Source organism: Acinonyx jubatus, chromosome C2 (assembly GCF_027475565.1).
Source record: "Acinonyx jubatus isolate Ajub_Pintada_27869175 chromosome C2, VMU_Ajub_asm_v1.0, whole genome shotgun sequence".
NCBI classification, from domain to species: domain Eukaryota; kingdom Metazoa; phylum Chordata; class Mammalia; order Carnivora; family Felidae; genus Acinonyx; species Acinonyx jubatus.
In genome coordinates, this window is record NC_069384.1 from 12,822,868 (window position 1) to 12,844,241 (window position 21,374).

Consider the following 21,374-nt stretch of genomic DNA (forward strand, 5'->3'; position numbering starts at 1 on the left):
TGAAGGGCGAGGGCCTCATCTTTTTGTCTATTGTAGACCTAGTGCCTACAATCACACGTAGCAGACGGTTGGCCGCAGTGACTCTTTTCAGTGAGTTCTGAAGAAAGACACGTTTGCGCCGGACGATCAAGAATGGGTGGAAGTTTCCAAGGCATGGAAGTGGATTGAAGAAGGGCTTTGAAAGTGAGGGAGATGCTTGAGCAAAGACGAGAGAGGGAGACACGGAATCCGAAGCTGGCTCCAGGCTCCGAGCTGTCAGCCTGGAGCCCAACACGGGGCTCGCACCCACAAACCGTGAGATGGTGACCTGAGCCGAAGTCAGACGCTTCGCCAACTGAGCCACCCAGACGCTCCGTGTTTGTGATGTGTTTAGAGAAATAAACTACCATGTGGCAGAAGACAGCATGCTCAGGGAGAGTGAGTGATACAAATCCAGGGCAGTGTCAGGGTGGGGCAGGAAGGGCCTTGTGTTGGATACCCAAGAGTTTGATTCAAGTCCTGAGGCCGCAGGTAGCCACGTGTCCATCTTGTGTGAGGCATTAAAGGCAATATGGGCTTGCCCTCTCTGGAGTCGTAAGCTGGAATCTTATGTTTCTGGAACCAGGATCTGCGATCCATGCAGAAGTCTGGGGAGAAGGCCTGACCCTGAGGACTTGGATTCTTGGGCTGGGGGGGTCAAGTGTTGCATGTGAGGAATGGCCAGACAGAAGAAGGCAGCAGCCTGAGAAGCTGGGTGACCCTCACGCTCCCTGGAACTTCCTCCCTGCAGGAGCCGACAAGCTGTCAAGGTTCCGTCATAAACCCCACACTCCATGTGTTTGCAATGTGGCCGAGGAGATGCACAGGGGAATCGGGGGCTGGGGTGTGAGGGCTTACTGCTGGAGGCACCGCTTCCTCTCTCTGCCCGTGCATTTTGGAGAGTTCTTAGAGTTATGGTGTGGAATAAAGGGACAGTAATGAGTTCCAGATGCTTTTATTTTTCTCCTTCTATAATTGGAAACAAAAATATAGCATGGCTTTTAAATCGAAAGTGCCAGAGAGGAATGATGCTTTTAGCTCTGGGGTTTTAGCTGTGATTTAGAGCCCAGCGTGAGGCTGTGGCCCTCATCACTACACAGCAGCTTGCTCGCTCTGCTCCCTGCAGACCTGGCTCAAGACTTTAACTCAGAACCTGAGTGAGGTTCAACCGTGAGTCCTATTTTAAGAAACTCTAATACACGAAACGCAAACTTGCGACGCAGACAGATTTGGGCAAAGTGAGCCTCCGCGTATTCAAAGGATGATTGTTTTGCAGAAGATCCCCACCCAGGCCTCTTTTAATTGGAGCTCCCCCCAGTGCACCTAAAACTTTCCCCACACGCCATTAATTTCTGAGGAGTGGGACAAAGAACCTTCTGGCCGAAGCGTTCCAAGCGTGAAGTGCTGAGTGAAGATCAATTAAAAAGTCAAGGGACCAGAATCTTGAAGTATAAAAGTGATCCGAAGAAGAAAGAATGCTTGAATTACCCTGGGCTCATTCATGCCGCACCCAACTTTACGAAAGTCATTGTGTGACAGCTTGACTGTGAGTCCTAATTGGAATTAGAGCCTCCTTATACGTTAGACAAAGAGATCGTCCTCACCATGCAGGAGGAAATGCCGATTGTTAGACTCAGGTCTTTAGGTTGCTTTTGGACTCAGGTCTGTAGGTTGCTTTCCTTTGGCCAATTGCTGCTACAAAATGGAGCAGTGGGGAAGGCAGGATTCAGACGGAGACCGTGGGAAAGCAGTTGGCCTCCACCTACGAGACATAATAAGACCAGATTACGCTCTCTCCGGGGAGATAATCTTTAACACAAAGCAGATCCCAGCCCCCGGTTAAACAGCAGGCCAGCAAGGGAAGATAAAACTAAATGGCCACTCAATCCTTATATGATTTGCACAGCACACTGGTAAAAATAGGCATTCTGGACCCCAGAGCTGAAATTTAAGACTGGCCTCTCGCTTTTCGTTCACGGCAAAGCAGAAAGCTCAATTGCTCTTTGGTGCCAAGACTTTCAGGTCAGTCTCGATGAGCAAGAGGCTGTCTCCTGATCCTCTCCCTGCCCCTTCTCCCATTGCTTTTTATATTTCCCTCTCGCAGCCGCGCAAGTAACTGCTCTTCAACACATCGGGCTGCCATCCATCAAGTACTCACCGCGTGCTGGCCCCCTTACAGTGGTGTGCATCATTGTCCACGATGACTGCCATTCTCCAAATTCTTGATCAGCCAATTCCAAAGCACAGAGACTTCCCGTGTATTCTGCTCTTAAAACATGTGTAGCCAGTGATGTGGGTCTAAAGGGATTACTCAGTGGTTCTTCACATTTTGAAAATCTGACCAAGGCTGGGGCTCCACCCTGAACGTGTCCAGAACCTCTGGGGCCTCAGCCTTTGTGTCTTAAGTCTGCACACTGTAATTCAGATGCATGGTGGGCTGGAGGACCAGTGTGAAAGCATCTTAGGGGCTTAGGGGGCCATTCGGAGAGTGGACCCCTTTTCAGGGAAGCCCTCTACTCTGCTGTGGGTACTGAAGCCTGCCTGCCGCCCCTCATTGGGCCTGAGAGAATAATAGGGGAGACCAAAGCAAGAGGCAGGTGACTTGACCCTAGTCCAGCTCTATTCCTGACCTTCTGAATTGGGCCAACTCCTTCCTTTAAATCCTAGAGCTAGGCTTCTGCCCCTTTCCTCTTTTGTTCCTATTGTTTTCTGGACACTTGAGGGGGCCCTCCAAGAAGTCTTTCCCAGCCCTTGTGAGAAACTTGCTGAGCCTTAATAACAGAGAATGTAAACTATAGAAGAAAAGAGGAGGAAACTTTAGTAGGAGTCACCTACTCCTCCCAAGGCAGGAGAGCCCATTCCCAGTAATGTAGGGTGTTCTCAGTTCCTTTTCTTCCAAATGGCTGGGATTCATCTTGTCTCCCCATCTTCCCATTTTGTTGGTGTCTCCATCGAGTATTGATTGACAAAGCCCATCCCCCCAGGGGCAGACACTCCACACTGATGTGACTTTCTGGGTCAGGGGATTCTTTGGGCTCTAACCTCCTGGCCCACAGGGGCTGTCTGGGGGATTGCCAGAAGCAAACATCTAAACACAGACATGAACCTGCTCTTCCCCTATGGGTGAATTTACTTCAAGTCGAGGTCCCCTGAGAAAGATGTGGAATGTGTGATTTTTCTGAAAAAATGACTATATAGTCATGATCGCCTTCTTGGAATTTAGCTTAAGTAAATAATTAAGGATGTGTTCCCACAATTGGTTATAAGGGTGTTCACTGTTGCATTATTCTTACTGAACAAACCTGGAAACAACCTAAATGGCCAATAGCAGAGGATTGGGTGGATGAATCATGTCACGACAAAAAATCATGGTATACATTCTTGCTTTGGGACACGGAGAGTTCTTTATTGTATTTTAATGCTAAAAGCGGGTTACAAAACAACATGGACATTATGATCTCATTTTGGCATCTGGGAAGATACATATCAAACTATTAATAATTGCTCTCTCTGAGCTGGGGCTAAAGGGGGTTCTCATTGCCTCTTTCTTTGCTTGTTCGTATTTTCTAATAATCATAGTAGTTAGTAAAGAGTGCATAGTACCTTGTTAATTGGGACAAACCTAATGTTGGTGTTGAGGGAAGGCAGGTATCTGAAAGTGAGGCAGAAACAAGAACATATAGGTGCCCTGTGGGACCCCCAAAGGCATAAAGGCCGTGCTCCCACACAAACTCTACCCGCCAACCACCGTTGACATCAACGGGCATTACATGCGTTACTTACTAACGAGACCTCCATAGTTTTTCATTAGTTGAAGAGAACACAGATGGAACGAGACTCCACCGTGGCCACACCATTTCTGAGGTTGCCGGAAAGAGTTGCAAATCTTCGAGACAAGGAGATCCAACACAGAGGCCGGCTGAGTTGAGAAATAGACTCCTACTGTTGGAGTTGGCCAGGGAAGCAGTCTCCTAAGTTTGGAATAATTGAGATAAGAGACAGGTATCGAGCAGATATAGTCACAGTATCTGATAAAACTAGATTTGGAGACCGTGGTTATTCCTCTTAGTCAAGTGGGCCTGATGAGACCTCACCCTGGAATCAGGCTGCAACCGTGGCTCTGTCACTGGTGGCATGAATAGCTTTAGGTGTCCCCTGGATGTCCTGTCCTCACCATGGAGCACCCCCCACCCCCGCAGTCGAGCAGAGCTACCCCAAAGAAGGGATGGCCCCAATTCTCCAGGGAAATACCCATCAGTCCCAACACCTCCCCGGGGGTGGGGGAAGGAAAGGAATAAGGAGAACAGGCCCCCAGAGCCTGTTCCTCTAAAGGAAGGGTCTGCAAACTCCTCCCTGGGGGCAAAATCTGGCTCTCAGCCCAGTTTTGTCGGTGAGTTTTACTGGCAAGCACACACATTCGTTTATGAATTGTCCAAGGCTGCTGTCCTGCTCCAGCAGCGGAGTTGAGGAGTCGTGGCAGAAACCGTGTGGCCCGGAAAGTCAAACATTGCCGGCCTCTGCTCTACAGGGTGTCTCTCTGGGAACACCCCGGGAGAGGGGCATGCGTCTCCTCTAACATCCCTGGCTACGTCCAGTGCAAAGTGTCCTGGCCTCTCTCCTCTGTCTGGCTTTCCAGCCTGGCTCTTGTTGCCATTCTGGGCATTAAAGTTCAGCAAGGCTCACTCCTCAGCCTGTCTCTCTCGCTTCACATTCTCACGGTCTCCTCTTGGGTGTCCCAAGGGCCTTTCAAATGGCACAAATCTTAGCCCAGGGTGACCATACAGTCTATGGGTTCAAACCAGGACATTTCTGGGGAATAGCATTTCTGGACAAGACTCTGAGGTAACAGGCATAATGTGGATTGTCCCAGGGACAATGGAGAAGTCAGATCTTTTTTATTTTATTTTTAAGTCTGTTCATTTATTTATTTATTTTGAGGGAGTGCAAGCAAGCGGGGAGGGGCAGAGAGAGGAGACAGAGAATCCCAAGCAGGCTCCGTGCTGTCAGCGCGGAGCCTGATGCGGGGCTCAAACCTACGAACCGTGAGATCATGACCTGCGGCCGAAGTCAGATGCTTAACCGAATGAGCCACCCAGGTGCCTCGAAGTCAGATAATTTTAAAGGAAAACATGAATTATCTTCTTTCCCTGAACCCGGCTCCTTCTCCAGAGTTTCCAGTGGCTCTGGCGTCATCATTCTGCCCATGGTAAAAACAAGAAGCCCAGGCCCTATCCTTCACACCGCCCCCTCCCTCACCACCCACCTCCTCTCCATCACCAAGCCAGACCGCCTGCCTTTCTTTAGAATCCACCCACTTCTCCAGTCTCAGCTGCTACATCCCAGTCCAAACCACCATGATTACTTGCTTAGGCTACTCCAGAGACTCCTCCCTGGCCGAGGACCACTGGCTTCCGCCCCTCTTTTTCACAGATCCCCGTGAAACTTTCGTCTGATTGGGCCACCCCCCTGCATGAAACTCGTAGTCCCCATGCCTTTAGGATAGAGATGCCAGTCTTCTTTCTTTCTTTCTTTCTTTGACAGAGAGAGAGAGCGGGAGAGAGAGAACAAGTGGGGGAGGGGCTCAGAGAGAGAGAGAGAAAAATCTCAAGCAGGCTCCACACTCAGCACGGAGCCCAACGCACGGCTTGATCCCACAACCCTGGGACAGGACCTGAGCCGAAGTCAAGAGTCAGTCACTCAACTGACCGAGCCACCCACGTGCCCTAAGATGCAAGTTCTTCTTCTTGGACTCTGGGGTTGGCATGGGCTGCCTTCCACCCCCACCCAGAACCCTCCTTCCCTTCTGCCCTTTGGGAATGCTTGAACACATGCTGCACCTTCCTCCTTCTGGGTCTTCCTGAAGACTTTTCCGTGTGACTTCCCCTATTGGAGTCCGAGGCCGTCTAACCCTCACTCCCTCAGTGTCCACCCTAGGCTGTGACCGCGTCATCACCTGTCACCATGCCCTGGGCTCTGCAGACTGTAATGACAGCGGCATTATTTGCTTACTGACCATCTCTCCCACCGTAAGCTGCCTGAGGATGGGGTTCCTATCCTTTCGCTCACCGTCGTATCTCAGCATCTATAGCAGACACTCAAGAAATATCCATTGAAATAATGATGACACAGGAAAAACAGCCTCCATGATTTCAGAGTTTGGGGGCCTCCATTTAGCCCGGATGGAACATTGCTGGTTTTCTATGGCTTCTGTAACAAATTGTCATAAACGTGGCCGCTTACCACAACAGAAATCTCTCTTCTCACAGTTCTGGAGGCCAGGAGTCTGAAATCAAGAGGTCAGCCGAGCCACAGTCCCTGTGTGGGCTCTGGGGGAGAAGCTCTTCCTAGCTTCGGTGGCTGCAGGCGTCCCTTGGCTGGTGGCCACGTCACTCCAATCTCTGCATCCACCTTTACACCACCTTCTCCCCCTCTTTGTTCAAGCATCCTCCAAGGACACTTGTGATGGCACTGTGGAACCACCCAGATAATCTCTTTTCAAAATCCTCAGCGTAAGCACATCTGCAAAGACCCTGTGTCCCAGTAAGGTCACGTTGACAGGTTCCAGGGATTAGGATATGGACACATCCTTGTGGGTGGAGTGGGGTTGTTTCAACGCATCAGAGGGACATAAGCCTAGATTTGGCCCAACGGGTCTTGGGCAATTCAGGGTCAGGATCTTGGCAAACTAGGAGACAGAATAGACTCAGCGATCGTGGGAGAGAAACATCCTTATAATTCTTCCCACCGGAGCCAAAACAGACACTATTATTGTCCCCTTACCCATTCTTGCTTTCCCTGCCCACAAAGACCACTCCCCAGGCAGAAGGCTTGGGTGAGAGCTAGCTCTTACTGAACCGTTGAGATGCTTGCCTGACAAGTCAGTGGAAAGGAGCCAGAACGAAGGACCCACATTTGCTGCACAATATTGGGCAAATAGCTTCATCTCTATCAGCCTTCTTTGTAAATCAAGTTCCCTTTCCTCCAGGGAGCAATCGGGGTGTTTTCCTGTCATTTCTCATGCATCTTGGGGTAACAGTATTAATACAAAACATCATTATTATCTGTCAAGTCAGTGCCTTGCAAGGACTGAATCTTACTCCCAGGGCGACTTCGCACTGCCCTCAACTCTCTGGCTGCCTTTAAAAATAACAAGAAAAATCCACCCAGACCTCTCAGTCGCCACACACCTGTGTCTTTTGTACTTCCACGAGGTGTCCTCCTCCAGGGTTTCAGTGTAACTGGAGCCTCCAGAACCATCCACAGTCTTCTGCCGCCCTGGGAAACGTCCCTTCGTGGCTAGGGCACCAGAACGCATTTTGGAAGGAACAGTTTCCTAAGAAAACTAAAAGGATGCAAACATAGGCGCCTGGCCGGGAATAAATACTACTGTATTTTTAGAAACCTGGGTCCTTTTATTTTTAGGTGAGGAGTTTGATTCAATTTCTATAAATCCAGTTGTCCTTTTGGGGTCTAACTTCAACTGAGCATTTTGGAGCTTCTAGGCAGCCTTTCTGAAATGGCAGGCCTCCTGGCTGTGCTATTTAGGAGGGAGAATTGGGGTGAGGTTCCATTTTTGGCAGAGGGTAAAAATAAAGAGTTTTCTTCTGAGTGGGCCCCTCTCCGAATCCAGCCTGGCTGCTCGGTCCACACTGGGCACACGTGCACAGCATATGTCAGGCTTACCGCTGCAGAGAGAATGAATCACTCTGCCTGGCGCTTTTCGGAGGAGTTTTAAATCATGCTGCTCCAACAACATGTAAAGCAGCGTTTGATTTTCTGGGAGGGAGGTTTTGCAACTTTTTTTTGCAGTAACATATGAACAGTCAGTACCCACTGTGAGGACTTCAGAGAAAACAAACTAAAAGATGACCGTCGGATGAGTTCCCTGCCACAGGGAGCTCCCAGACGCCTTTCCTGTGGGTGTCGGCGTGGTGGCAGCCTTGTGAGAGGTCAAGGTCCTTCCCTCCATCAACAAACATTTCTGGAAGCCCCCGGTGTGCATTGGGGTTGTGTAGGAAACAATGAGCTGGGTGTACATAGCCATGTGTTTGCTTTTAATGAAGTGGGTCACTCTCAGCTCCTCCAAAATCACAATCCCAGCAGCAAACTGGTTCATGATAACCAAGTTCAAGTTCAAGTTCAAGCAGGGTCGGTTTATCCATTGCATGCATATGCTTCCCTTCCTCCCTCTCCCCTGCAAATGAAGGGGGCTGACCTCATCTGTATTACAATTTTGGGGAGACTTTGGGGGTTTGGAGAGATTCTGGAAAGTTAGACCGAATCGAATTTTGTATCTGCTGGGACACCTCTCCTCTGGGACACTCCAAGTTTGGGCTCAAAGCCACTCAATCCCCTGGGGGTGACCCTGGCAGAGGTTAGTTGCAATCTGCCAGCGTTCCAGTGTGAACTCCCAAGGTGCCAAAGCTCCAGCCTGCCTTAGAGGTCTGAGGGTGTTCTTGAGGGGCAGGGCTCGAGGCCCAAAGGAACAAAAGTGGGTCCATCTGACCATAGCCCAAAACAAGAGGCAGGAGGTCCTGGTGATGATGCTCCGTGGCCTGAAATGTAGAAGGGCGCAGAGTGACACGTAGTCAAGAGCCCAAACCAGGTGCTGGTGAGGTCAGAGCGGGGGAGGGTGGCGGTGAGAAAGGGTTGAGAAGGTGGGGGAAGCAGAGGAGGGGAGGAGGAGGACTAGGAGGGAGAGAGGAGAGAGTCTTCCTGCTTTTATGTAAGAATTCCACTCTTCTACGAGAGGAATGATGTGTGCAGACAGGGACGGGACAAACTGAAGAGAGGCCTGCCCCAGGGAACCCCGGGGAGGCGGGGAGGCTGGCTCACCTAACTGAAGAGGAGACAGGGGAGGACTTCCCTCCACCACCCACGGGGGCCCCATGGGTACCAGGGGACGTGAAGGGACGCCCGAGGGGACACGCTAACAGAAACGTCAACCCTCACCAGCACCTGCTGCTGTGCTGAAGCGGTCCTTTTCCTCACAGGAGCTTTTTCAGCCACTCACTAGTGCCATTCTGATCCTTCGTGGCCGCTGCTGCGATCCTCACCGGACCTCCAAGCTCACACGTGCATACACACACACACACACACACACACACACACGAGTCATTTCCTGGAAAAGTCAGCAGCTGAAGTGCTCTGTCTTCAGAACAGGGTCACCCCAAGAGCAGTGAGCTCCAGCTTCCTTCTCAGAGGGGCTGGCCTCGCACACCACCCCCCCCCCCCCCCGGTCCTTCGAGATCCCGCCTCCGTGTAGCCACCTTGGGTTTCTCAGCTCCATCCAGAATGGCTTCGTCCCTCGGGCTCCCATGGAATTTTCTGGAACATAGCACACAGACTGACAAAACCCAAGGAGGTGTTTCTCCATGCACAGACCCGGACGGACCAGTGCCAGTTTCTCTGCTTTCCCTAGTCAGGCATGGGTTGGGTCTGATTTGTGTTCGGGCTGCCTTCCCAGCAGGAAGATGCAGATGCTGCCTTGGGGAAGACAGAGCAGGCCGGGGATCCCAGGGAAGCCCCCTCTCCGCCGGTGGCTTAGGGCGCCCGAAGTTGGGGTTTCCGGCCCTTCGCTCTGTTCTGAGCCATCAGGGGGTGTCTTTGCTGCTATCCCACCAGACTGGACGGCTGTGAATTTCGGGGACACAGGAGAATCACCTGCGAAGGGTCTCTCAGTGAAACGCTTGCCTGTGTTTGCACACAGCACCCCCTGAAGATGCCCACATCTGTTTGAGACAGGAAGCAGTTAATTCTCTTTACTGACAAGCAAGAAAATGCCAAAACAGAAAGAAAAGAAAAGCAATGCAAGCACCAAGCACATACCACCTCTTTCTACTTCCCTTGTATTATTAGGGGCCCAGAACTCACCGTCTCTGTTCTTAGCCGTTTTTAAACAAACGGCCACTGTTAATTTCGTGTCCGTTCTGTTGTACTATTAAGGTCTGAGTGCCCTGGTCCTCCAGTCTCTTCTTTCTGGAAGAGTCTGGAATAATCTTTCTCTTGAAGTGTATGCTTCCCTAGGAAAGCCCAGGGTATTCAAGGAAAGAGCCCAGACTCAGGGATCAGACTTAGGCATGAATCTTAGTGCAGCTCTGTGTCCTTCGGCAAGTGATTTAATATCTCTGAGCCTCAGTTTACTCATCCACGCATGGTTGAACCAAACTCCATCGCCTACTAGCTGTGTGACCTTGCACTAGTTACTTAACCTCTCTGGGCCTTAGCGATCTTTTATAATATGGGATAAACGCTGGTATCTATCTCGGGGTCGTTGCTATTATTAACCGAGTGACTATGTGCAAAGCAATTAGCACGGTGCCTGGCACGGAGTAAGCATGATGGGAGCGTTTGCTGTTAGGATCACAATGGGCTGCTATGGGGACCGAATGAGATGACGTGTGTCAGGCACCTGGCACATGGTAGGTATGTGCCCAACCCACGCCTCCTCCCAGCCTCCCCAGCATCCTCGGCTTCTTTCTCGTTCTCTCTACGAACACATTCTCATCCCAGAATGGAGAAGGTAGACAGAATTCTTCAGAGGCATTTTTTTTGGAAAAGGTATTCAATTCCACGTACGTATCTTGGGGTCTTCTCGAGGGAGTGTTGGGAGCCAGAGATGGGGATGAGATGCAGGTTTTGGTACTGGAAGGGTTAATTCAGGACTGCCGAGCATTTTGGAGCATCCGTGGCGAAGGGCACGCCCTGAATGGAAAATGCTCTCCGTTAAATTGCAGCTGGGGCCGGGAGCAGAGAGGGAGCAGAGAGGGACAGCCACATTTCATTATTAGGGTGAGTGGAATGTTCTCTGAATTGTTCCATCTCTGCCATTCCAGCGTGATTGAATTCTGCACACGTGTTAAAGACTTTGGAGCCCACGGACATGGAGATCAGAGCAAGGCTGGGTCTGCCGTTTCAGTCAGCATTAAACTGTTTTTGTTTTTGACAAGGACTCTGTCAAAAGGAGTCCAGAGCCCAGGGTCGAAAGGAAAAGCACCAGGGTGGCAAAGGGAATTCACACAATCTGAGCAATGCAAGTCTTTTTCCAAGCCCAGAAGAAGTATGTGTTTAAGGAAAACAAGAATACCATGGTGGCATGTAGTGATGAAAAACTTCGTCTTTGGGGTCAAAGAGATCTAAATTCAAATTCTGCGTTTGCCATTTACTAGCTAGCTGTAGCAGTTATATACTGCTGTGTAACAAACCACCCCAATTCTTAGTAGCTTAAAATAACCACCATGTATTTGTTCAGAATTCCACAGTTGGGATTGGGCTCAGCGGGGAGGCTCTTCAGCTGGTCTTTGTGAGCGGTCATTCATGTGGCTGCAGTGAGGGCTGGCTGATCTCAGATATACTCACTACCATGCCCCGGGGGCTCAACAGGAATGTCTGGAATAATTGGGACTGCTGGGTGTCTCTCTCCATGTGGTCTTTTTTCCACCTGGTCTCTCATCCTCAAGGAGGCTATACAAAGTGTCTTCACATAGTGGAGAGACGATTCAAAAAAAGGGAAGCTCCAATGCACACGTGATTATCAAACCTGTGCTTGTATCACCTGTGCTGATGTGCAAGGCAAGTAACATGGTCAAGTCCATAGTTAACATGGGGTGGGGGGTGAGGCTTATACAAGGATGTGAATCCTGGGAGGTAGAATGCATTGGGGAATTAACATAACAATCTCCACACTAGTGACCCTGACCAAATTCTAATCTCTCTGAACCTTGGTTGGTTTCCTGACCAGTAAAATGGGAAAATAGCATGCGTGTTCATTGGAAATAGACTGGATTCATGTAATAAAACCCCCCCAATAAGTATGGTGTGAATGATCCAGGGGTTATTATTTTCTCCAGGGGTAGGTGGTTGGCAGTGTTAGCGCAGAGACTACATGATGTCAGGGTCTAGGTGTCTGCAATTCTCTTGGCTTTTCCCTCGGGGTAGGAAGATGGCTGCAACAACTCCAGTCCTTCCAATGCCTTTCCAGGAAGCAGGAATGAGTAGAGAAAATAGCAAAAGGCAGGCACCAGCTGGGTCAGCTTGTCTCCGAAAGAGCTTTCCCAGAGCTCTACCCACTCCCATCTCATTGACCAGGACAGTGTCACATGACCACCCCCTAACTGCAAGGGAGGTTAAGAAATGTCACTTTTAAAGCTGGGTCCAGAACCCAAATAAAGTTAGTAACAAAAGAAAAGAGTATGTATTGGGTAGGCTCCTAGAAGTAAGTGCCAGCCCTCACCCCTACCTCACAAGGTTGCCTTCCACATAGTAAGTGCTCATTAAACAGTAGCTATTTTCTTATTTCGTTGATAGCTTCTGCTGGCTAGCTGGCGCATCTGAGGGGGGAAAGAGGGAGCTCTGAGCTGTCCCACGACTCTTCCCTTCCTGGTGTCCCAGTCATTCCTGTAACAGTTAGTACATAACAAACCGCTCCAAATCTCAAGAGGGTAAAGCAAGCCTTGTTTTATCCACAGGTAGGCTGGGCCAGTCTCTGGACTCTGCTGGGCTCATTCATCCCTCTGGGGTCCGCTGCGGATCAGAGAGGCGGGTCAGGGCTGCAAAGCGACATCGGAAGGACTGGACACAGGCAGAGGTGAAAGATTGCAGCCATTCTGTAATCAGTGTATCCCAGGGTGAGGGATGCCATAGTGCCCTGATGTCATGGAAGGACCCAAGATAGTCTGTTGACTTGTGAACTGCACCTCCTTGGTCCTGCTATTTCCCTCACCAGAGCTTCCTTGGATCCTTTGTTTTCTGCAGAAACTTTCACGGACCGGCTCTTACCTTCACTTGCTCAGTCCTCTTGCTGTCCTCCCCTGATGTCCAGGGAGCATCAGGACATCGGACAGAGTGTTTTCACCCAGGAGCACCTCACGGCTCCTCCCTCTGGCCCACGCCCACTTGTGCCTGGTCACGGTCTCCCATCAGCTGGCTCTTCCCCCGTCAGGCTCAACATCTGGGAGGCACAGGTAGCCCTCCCCCTGAACAGCTGGGGGCCCTGGGGTGAGGCCCCCAAGGCTCCCTAGAGTTTTCATCCTACAAGCCCCCATTTAATACTAAAGACACCTTCTCCTCTGGCGTTTTCTTAACAAGCCCAACCCAGCGGAGGACACACAGCCAGATCAGCTCCCTGGGGCTACAGCCCTTGGGCAAACCTCACAGACCCTGGAGCCAGGTGGCCTGGGTCCTAAACCTGGCTCATCTATCACTCGTTTCCTGTGTGATTTGGGGCCCATTACTTCCTTCTCTGTACTTGGGAGCAGTGTTAACCTGCCTCATGGGTCATCATGAGGATTCATCGAGCTCCCAGACCAGTGCCCGGCACACCGCGACATTATATACGTGACGGTCCTTGCCCTATTCGCCACTTTTTATTAAAATGCACCTCTCGGGGCGCCTGGGTGGCTCAGTAGGTTAAGCGGCCGACTTCGGCTCAGGGCATGATCTCGCGTTCCGTGAGTTCGAGCCCCGCGTCGGGCTCTGTGCTGACAGCTCAGAGCCTGGAGCCTGTTTCAGATTCTGTGTCTCCCTCTCTCTCTGACCCTCCCCTGTTCATGCTCTGTCTCTCCCTGTCTCAAAAATAAATTAAATGTTAAAAAAAAAAAAAATTAAAAATAAATAAATAAAATGGACCTCTCTTTTTGGTCCTTTTCATTATGCAGCATTAATCCCGGCGGCTGCTTGGATTATTTCCTTTTACATTCATCCATTCCTCCCCCTTTCTTCACCGATTCAAACCCTGCCTGCGTGCCTTCCATATATTGGTATACACTGCGTTAGACACAGGGGACAAAAAAAATAAAATAAAATAAAAATAAAAAATCAGTCAGCTGTGGTCTTGGTCCTCATCAAGACAGTCCAGGAACCCAACTCTTTAAAAACCCCAACGGCCAAGAAATACAGGAGAGGATGACAAGAGCCTGGGTCAGGGCAGGGGGAGGTTGTGAGAGCCCGGTGTGGAGAAACAGCATTAACCGTTTTAGTGCTCCGAAATGCCGCTGCAACAAATCATGCTGGGGGAACTAGGCCATTACCTGCGGCTTACAAATATTTTGGCTACACTTCACTCGGATTCTGACTGTAACCGGATTTGACTTGTATTTAGCGGCTCCGTTTCTTCGGGGTTGAAAGAGAGGTCCCATCTTTCAGGAATGAGACTTCACAGCCAGTAGCATTTCCAGTCTGTGAAGCACTTATAGGAAGGAGGACCATCCCGTGGCACTGGCTGCAACTCACTTTGTTGAGGCCAGATTGCAGTCATGGAGGGGTTTTAAGAACCACTCCTCTAGATTTGTATTCGAGAAGTCCGTGGCCCTAGATTAAAAAGGCAAAACAGTGCTAAAAAGCCTCTTGAGGGGCGCCTGAGTGGCTCAGTCCATTAAGCGTCTGACTCTTGGTTTCGGCTCAGGTCATGGTCTCACGGTTTGTGAGTTCGAGCTCTGCATCTGGCTTTGTGCTGATAGTGCGGAGCCTGCTTGGGATTCTCTCTCTCTCTCTCTCTGTTCCTCCCCTGTCACGCTCTCTCCCTTTCTCTCAAAATAAACAAACTTAAAAGAAAAGCTGCTTGAAAACAGCAGTCCCTTGCCCCCTACCCCCCCAAAAGTTCTTCTCCCTTGAGGCGAATACTTCCCAATCTTTTGAGGTGTTCTTCTGGTATCTTCCTTTGGGTTTCTAAATAACACGTGCGTATTGCAATTTCTTGCTTTCTCTGCACTGGATGTTGGTATACCCTGCTATTGTATTGCATAGTATTGGTGTTTATAGCCCAATACTCTTACTTTCTCTGTGCCCCAGCCAGCTGATTTGTTTCTATAATGATGTCTGGTCAAATTAGCATCCCGGATTTGTATTATTTTGGCCATGTAAATATCAATCACAGATGTGCCATAGAACTCACCAGGATTACTTTTTCTTTTTCATACCTACCATTAATAATTACCTCATTTAAAAATTTTGCTTACGTTTTCATGTCCTTACCATTAATTGGTAATGTTGCCTCTACCAGAGCTGAGATTTCCTGAATCCCTGCATATCAGGCTCCGTTTTTATCCTAGATACATCTCCTCTAGACAGTTTCTAGACCTGCCTCCAGGAAGAGCCCAGACGGCAATTCTGTCATTTCTTTTTACACTCATCATAGGATTTCCCTTCAGGACCATTCTGGGGGTTCTTTTAACTCTTCCCCATGTTGAATCCTTTATTTCTTTAACTTCATATCATTTTTTTTAATTTTACTTCCTTGTTTTGGTGGAGTGTTTTAGTAAACGGAGTTTATAAATAGCTAAAAAATAACTTCATTCTACCTCCACACTTGATTGCTAGATTAGCTGGTGTGATACTTTAAGTTTTTCTGGTTTTTTTTGTTTTTTTTTTGTTTTTGCTTTTGTTTTGTTTTTAGAGAGAGAGAGAGTACGAGTGGGGGAGATGGGCAGAGGGAGAGAAAGAGAGAATCCCAAGCAGGTTTCACACCCAGCATGGATCCCAACTTGGGGCTCAACCCCACAACCCCAGGATCATGGCCTGACCCAAAACTGAGTTCACGCTCAACCAACTGAGCCATCCAGGTGCCCCAGGGAATTTGGTGTGATGGTTAAGTTTATGCATTAACTAACTGGGCTAAAGGATGCCATATGGCTAGTAAAACAGTATTTCTGGGTATGCCAGTGAGGGTGTTTCTGGAAGAGATGAACATTTGATTCAGTAGACTGTGTAAAGAAGACCCATACTTCCTAGTGTGAACAGGCCCAAATAGAACAAAAATGAGAGAAGGGTGACTCCCCACTCTCTCTTCTTGAGCTGGGAGATCTATCTTCTCCTGCCCTTGGATGTCAGAGCTCTTGGCTCGGGCCTTTGAACTCTGGACTTACACCAGTGGTACCTCAGTTCTCTGTCCTTCTGCCTGAGGCTGAACTGTATCACTGGCTTTCCTGGTTGTTCAGCTTGTAGACAGTAGACTATGGGACTTCTAGGCCTCTGTTACCATGTGAGCCAATGCCTATAAAAAATCTCTTCTAATCTGTATCTGCATCTATAGCGGTAGATAATCTGTATTTATATAACCTATTGGTTCTGTTTTTCTGGAAAATTCTAACACAGCTGGGTATAAAACTTTAGCTTACAAATAATTTTCACTCCTAGTTTGAAAAGCATTTTTCCCTTATTTTCCAGATTCCATTATTACTTTTCATCATTCTGATACCATTCTGATTCCAAGCCCTCTATATGTTTCCTACTTTTATTTTTTCCTCCCTGGAATTTTAGGATACTTTCCTGTGCCAGTTCTTCTAAAATGATGCAATCGTTTGCCTTGATGTGGGTCTCATTTTCATTCTTCATGCAGGAAACTCAAGTTAGCCCTTTCAATGCGGAGACACATGCTTTCAGTTTCAGAAATTTCTCCTGTATTCGTTAAGAAAATCTTTCCCTCTATACAATTTTTTCTTTCTAGAACTCCTATTATGCAACGTTCGCACCCTTTGACTCACAGACTGTAATTGTCTTAGCTTCTCTTTCCAATTTTACTTTTTTTTTTTTTGTCTTTCTGGGTGATCGTTTCAACATTATCTTCTAATCCTTCAATTATTTTTTTTCCTTTTCCATTGATTTTTTTTTTTTTTTTTTTAATTTCTGTTCTCAACGAACTTATGGCTGCCAGGGAGGAGGAAAACGGAGGGGTGGGCAAAATAGGTGAAGGGGGGAGGGAGATACGGGCTTACAATTGTGGAATGAAGAAATCGTGGGGATAAAAGTTACAGTATAGGAATACAGTCAATGGTATTGTAATAGTGCTCTCTGGGGACAAATGGCAGTCACACTTGTGGTGGGCACAGTACAACATGCAGACTTTCCAGATCACTATGTTGTACACCAGAAACTAATGCCACATTGTGTGTCAACTGTACTTCAGTAAAAAATAAAAAGAGTTCTGTTCTCATACTTTAAATTTCCACAAGCTCTCACTCATTCTCTACGTTCTACAAATATCACCTCTCCTTTTTAGGATCAGCTTTTTTTTCAAACACGCAATACCTTCTCATCTTTCTGAGGATAACGTTTTCAAGTTTTGTTTTAAAAATGTTCTCCAGGGGCGCCTGGGTGGCTCAGCCGGTTAAGTGTCCGACTTTGGCCCAGGTCATGATCTCACGGTTCATGAGTTCAAGCCCCATGTTGGGCTCTGTGCTGACAGCTCGGAGCCTGGAGCCTGCTTCCGATTCTGTGTCTTCCTCTCTCTCTGTCACTCCCCAATTTGCACTCTGTCTCTCTCTGCCTTTCAAAAATGAATTAATGCTAATAAATAAATAAATAAATAAATAAATAAATATGTTCTACCCCTTTACAATAGCCAAATTATGAAAGCAGCCCAAGTGTCTATCAATAGATGAATGGATAAAGAAGATGTGGGGGTCGCCTGGGTGGCTCAGTCGGTTAAACATCTGACTTCGGCTTAGGTCGTGATCTCATGGTTCGTGGGGTCAAGCCCCACATCCGGCTCTGTCTGACAGCTCGGAGCCTGGAGCCTGCTTCGGATCCTCTGCCTCCTTCTCTCTCTGCCCCTCCCCCACCTGCACTCTGTCTCTGTCTCTCTCTCAAAAATAAATAAACATTCAAAAAGCTAAAAAAGAAAAGAAGAAGTGGTATGTATGCACAATGGAATATCATTCACCCATAAAAAAGAATGAAATCTTGTCATCTGCGACAACATGGACGGAGCTAGAAAGTATCATGCTGAGCGAAGTAAGTCGGTCAGAGAAGGACAAATACTGCATGATCTCACTCATGGGTGGAATTTGAGAAAGAAAACAAATGAGCAAAGGGGAAAAAGAGACAGACAGAGAGAGAGGCAAACCAAGGCTCTTAGACCAATGGGCTCTTAACTATAGAGAGCAAACTGATGGTTACCAGAGGGGAGGTGGGTGGGGGACGGGGGAAGTAGGTGATGGGGACGAAGGAGCGCACTTGTCGTGACGAGCACCAGGTGAGGTACGGAAGTGTTGAGTCACTACACTGCGCTCGTGAAACTAATATAACAACAATTAATAATAATTATCAGAACTAAAACCAAATAAATAAATAATAACGGAGAGGTTCTGCTCCTGCCCTTCTCTCTGTCGTTTGAGTTCCTCTTACCTGTTGTCTTTTTCTGTCATTCACGCTAGAACTTTTCCCTCAGATGCCTGGTGACACCCGGGTGCCCACGTTTTAGTCAAAAGTGAAGCACAAGGATTTCTTTTGGGGGCGATGAAATGTTTTGGAAAGAGACAGAGGTGGTGGTTGCACAATATTGTGAATGTACCAACTGCCGCCGAATTGCTCACCTTAAAATGGGTAGGTTTATACTATGTGAGTTTCGTCGCCATTTTTTTCTCTTTTTGCAGAGAGGAGGGGTACATCCTGCTTTGGACTAGGATCTCTGTTGTGCCTGGGTTGAGCCCACTGACTGGTAGACCCGACCCCAAGGGATTGGCCAGGAATCTTGTCATCTCACTGGGGGTGTCCAAGTGTCAGTATCTGTTGGCTTTTCCCACTGGACAGTTCGGTTTCCACAGCCAGGAGTGCTCCAACTTCCTGCCTGGGTTGGGGTGCAAGCCTGGATCCCAGTGTTCGGGTGTCTGGGAGCTCCAGAGGGAGTAAAAGGCACGCTTTCTCCCAACCTTCCTTCCCTCAGTGTGCTATCTCACCCCACTAGGCTCCTCCCGGTATCTCTGAGTCCAAGGCACTTGGGTTCAGCTTCTCCAGGAGTAAACTCTGATGTAGGTCTGGCCGGGTCAGGGAAGGATAATCCCCGGGCTGCATCCATCTGGGAGGTCTAGTTCTTTCTTGTGCTGATATCAGTTTTAGCCCCACCCACATCCTTGCTATCCTGGGTTCTTGGGGCCTCCAAGTCTTGAGACCTTCCAAATTTCTGCTTCCTTCTTGATACTCAGCTGCCTATGGCCACCTCCCTGGACACAGGTTTCTTCATTCTGCTGACCAGGTTGTGTATCTTTTTTTTTTTTCCAAGCACAAAGATGCCATCTTGGTGGCTGAAGATGTTCCTCCAGCAGGTTGCTCCTGAAGCTCCAGCCTTCGAAGGAGGGCCCTGTAGTGAGATGTGTGAACTAGGGTAGGGGTTCAGAGTTAGGATTTAGCCTTCGCTCTGGCACCAACCGGCTGCTTGTACTTGAACATGGGACAGGACTACACTCCAGTTTTGTGACTATTTTTCTGAACTGTGAAATGGTTGGTTGCAGGCAGATGCCGTTTCCAGGACTCCAAGCCAGGGCTTGGGCAGAGGCCTTTCAAGATCAGGTGTATGGCCCCCTGGGAAGTCGAGAATTGCTGGGAGTCCCTTTGAAACCCAGGGCAGTCATTTAATCCGGCCCGCACCTTTGGAGCAACATTTTCAGCTAAAGGTACAAAGTGCATTAAAAGTAAAAGAATACTTGAAACACAAGAGAATCTCCAGGGGACAGAACTATTGACCAGAACGGGTGACTTAGAACTTAACCTGTTGGCTGAAATTGATATGCTTTAAATTTTCATGCATCAGGGATGGCTCATAGTTTGGTCTTATGTTCCTCGACTCGACCACCCTTCTCCTTCCTTAGATCACATCCTGGCTCTCCCTTGCACCACACAAACTTTCCAAATTGCAGTAGGAACTAGGGTGTCTGCAGGACTATATGCAAGAGGGGCTCAACGGCATTTCGGAAAAGCCAAGCCAAGGGGCGCCTGGGTGGCTCAGTCGTTAAGCGTCCGACTTCAGCTCAGGTCATGATCTTACACTCCGTTAAGTTCAAGCCCCGCGTGGGGCTCTGTGCTGACAGCTCGGAGCCTGGGGCCTGCTTCGGATTCTGTGACTCCTTCTCTCTCTGCCCCTCCACCTCTCACTGTCTCTCTTTCAAAAATAAATAAACATTAAACAAAATTTAAAGGGGTGCCTGGGTGGCTCAGTCGGTTAAGCGGCCGACTTGGGCTCAGGTCATGATCTCGCGGTCCGTGAGCCCGAGCCCCGCGTCGGGCTCTGTGCTGACAGCTCAGAGCCTGGAGCCTGTTTCAGATTCTGTGTCTCCCTCTCCCTGACCCTCCCCTGTTCATGCTCTGTCTCTCCCTGTCTCAAAAATAAATAAAACGTCCAAGAAAAATTAAAAAAAATTAAAAAAGAAAAGCCAAGCCAAATCAGTGAGGCAGAACAAATATTACTATTCTAAAATGTTACAAAAGGCATCCTCATTTACATACAGACCATCCTGGGGGGGGGGGGAGGGGGAGCCAAAGTGACTCAGCAGGGGAGGCTGGGGCGGTGGGGTGGGGGTGGGGTGTCTGGGGTCCAGAGAGAAATAAACAGGATCTCCTATCGGACGTTCACAAAAAATATGCAGAGCCCTTTAAAGCTGCATTCACAATCTAAGCTACTTCTGCGACTCTGTTGTTAATTTTAGAAAATAAGAATTGGAGGAAAGAGCGTGGTTGGATTTCATAAGTCTTGAGAGAAACTTCCCTCTGGCTTGTGTACCTCGAGTGGCTCTTTTCTTCCCCGCCTCCGTCTTTCGCTCTCCCCTCCTCCCAGTGTTACCAGGCTTTCTCTGTAAAGCTCCCATCCTCCACCCCTCCACCGGTTCCCCACCTCCCTCCCCGCGCTGGGGGGCTGTGGGAGACACGCAGACCTCCCCCCTTGGTCTGCCTTTTCCTCTAGCCCTTGGGCCTCCCCTGGCTGCTTCCGGGCCGACCTCTTAGCTGTCTCCATGAGGCCTCCGAATCCACCCCTTTGGCTCCCTGATGTTTACCTTCCAAGTTGAAAAGTTTAATTGCAGCCCCAAGTGAGGCCTGGGAGGCGGAGCAGGGCTGGGGGGGGGGGGGGGGGCGGTGCGGGGAGGGAGGAAGTCATAAGGTCCCGACCGGCAGGAGGCCGTCCATTGGCCACCGAGGGGCAGTCACTGTGCCCGGGGTGGGGTGGGGGCCCTGGGGTGCCCACTGCTGATTATGATTAACCAGCCCGCGAGAGCCAAGGGCTGCTCATTCCTTCTCTGAAAACGCACGTTTCCCCCCCCCCCCCCCCAACCCTTTAGCTCGGGACTCTCGCTTTTTTCTTTCTGGGGCCAATTCTCCAATTCCATATGTCTGTTTTAACTGAGGAGTGCTTGGGGAGCACAGATGGCGAGGAAAGAACTCAGAGGTAAAGTCGCACTGTCCCGCTGCGTCCCAGCAAAACCTTGGTGGTTTGGCGGTGACATGTTTGCAGCGGCCTGGAAGGGGAAAGAAGGGAAACTCTGCTTCCTCGGACGTGTGAAATCCAGTCAATCTTTTTGCCATCCTTGAAAAATGAAGGGGTCGGTGAGCTTGCTTTTTAAATTTTTTTTAGTGTTTATTTATTTTTGAGAGAG

General features: G+C 49.0%; 1 long non-coding RNA gene across 1 annotated transcript; it reads right to left on the reverse strand.

Moving 5' to 3' along the window:
• Window positions 1–329: 329 nt before the first annotated feature.
• Window positions 330–10,517, reverse strand: LOC128315124 (uncharacterized). Its single transcript, XR_008297565.1, has 4 exons — window positions 7,206–10,517; window positions 3,802–3,989; window positions 2,177–2,286; window positions 330–1,780 (listed from the first exon to the last, which is right to left on the reverse strand). It is a non-coding gene; the product is annotated as an uncharacterized LOC128315124 (long non-coding RNA).
• Window positions 10,518–21,374: the final 10,857 nt, after the last annotated feature.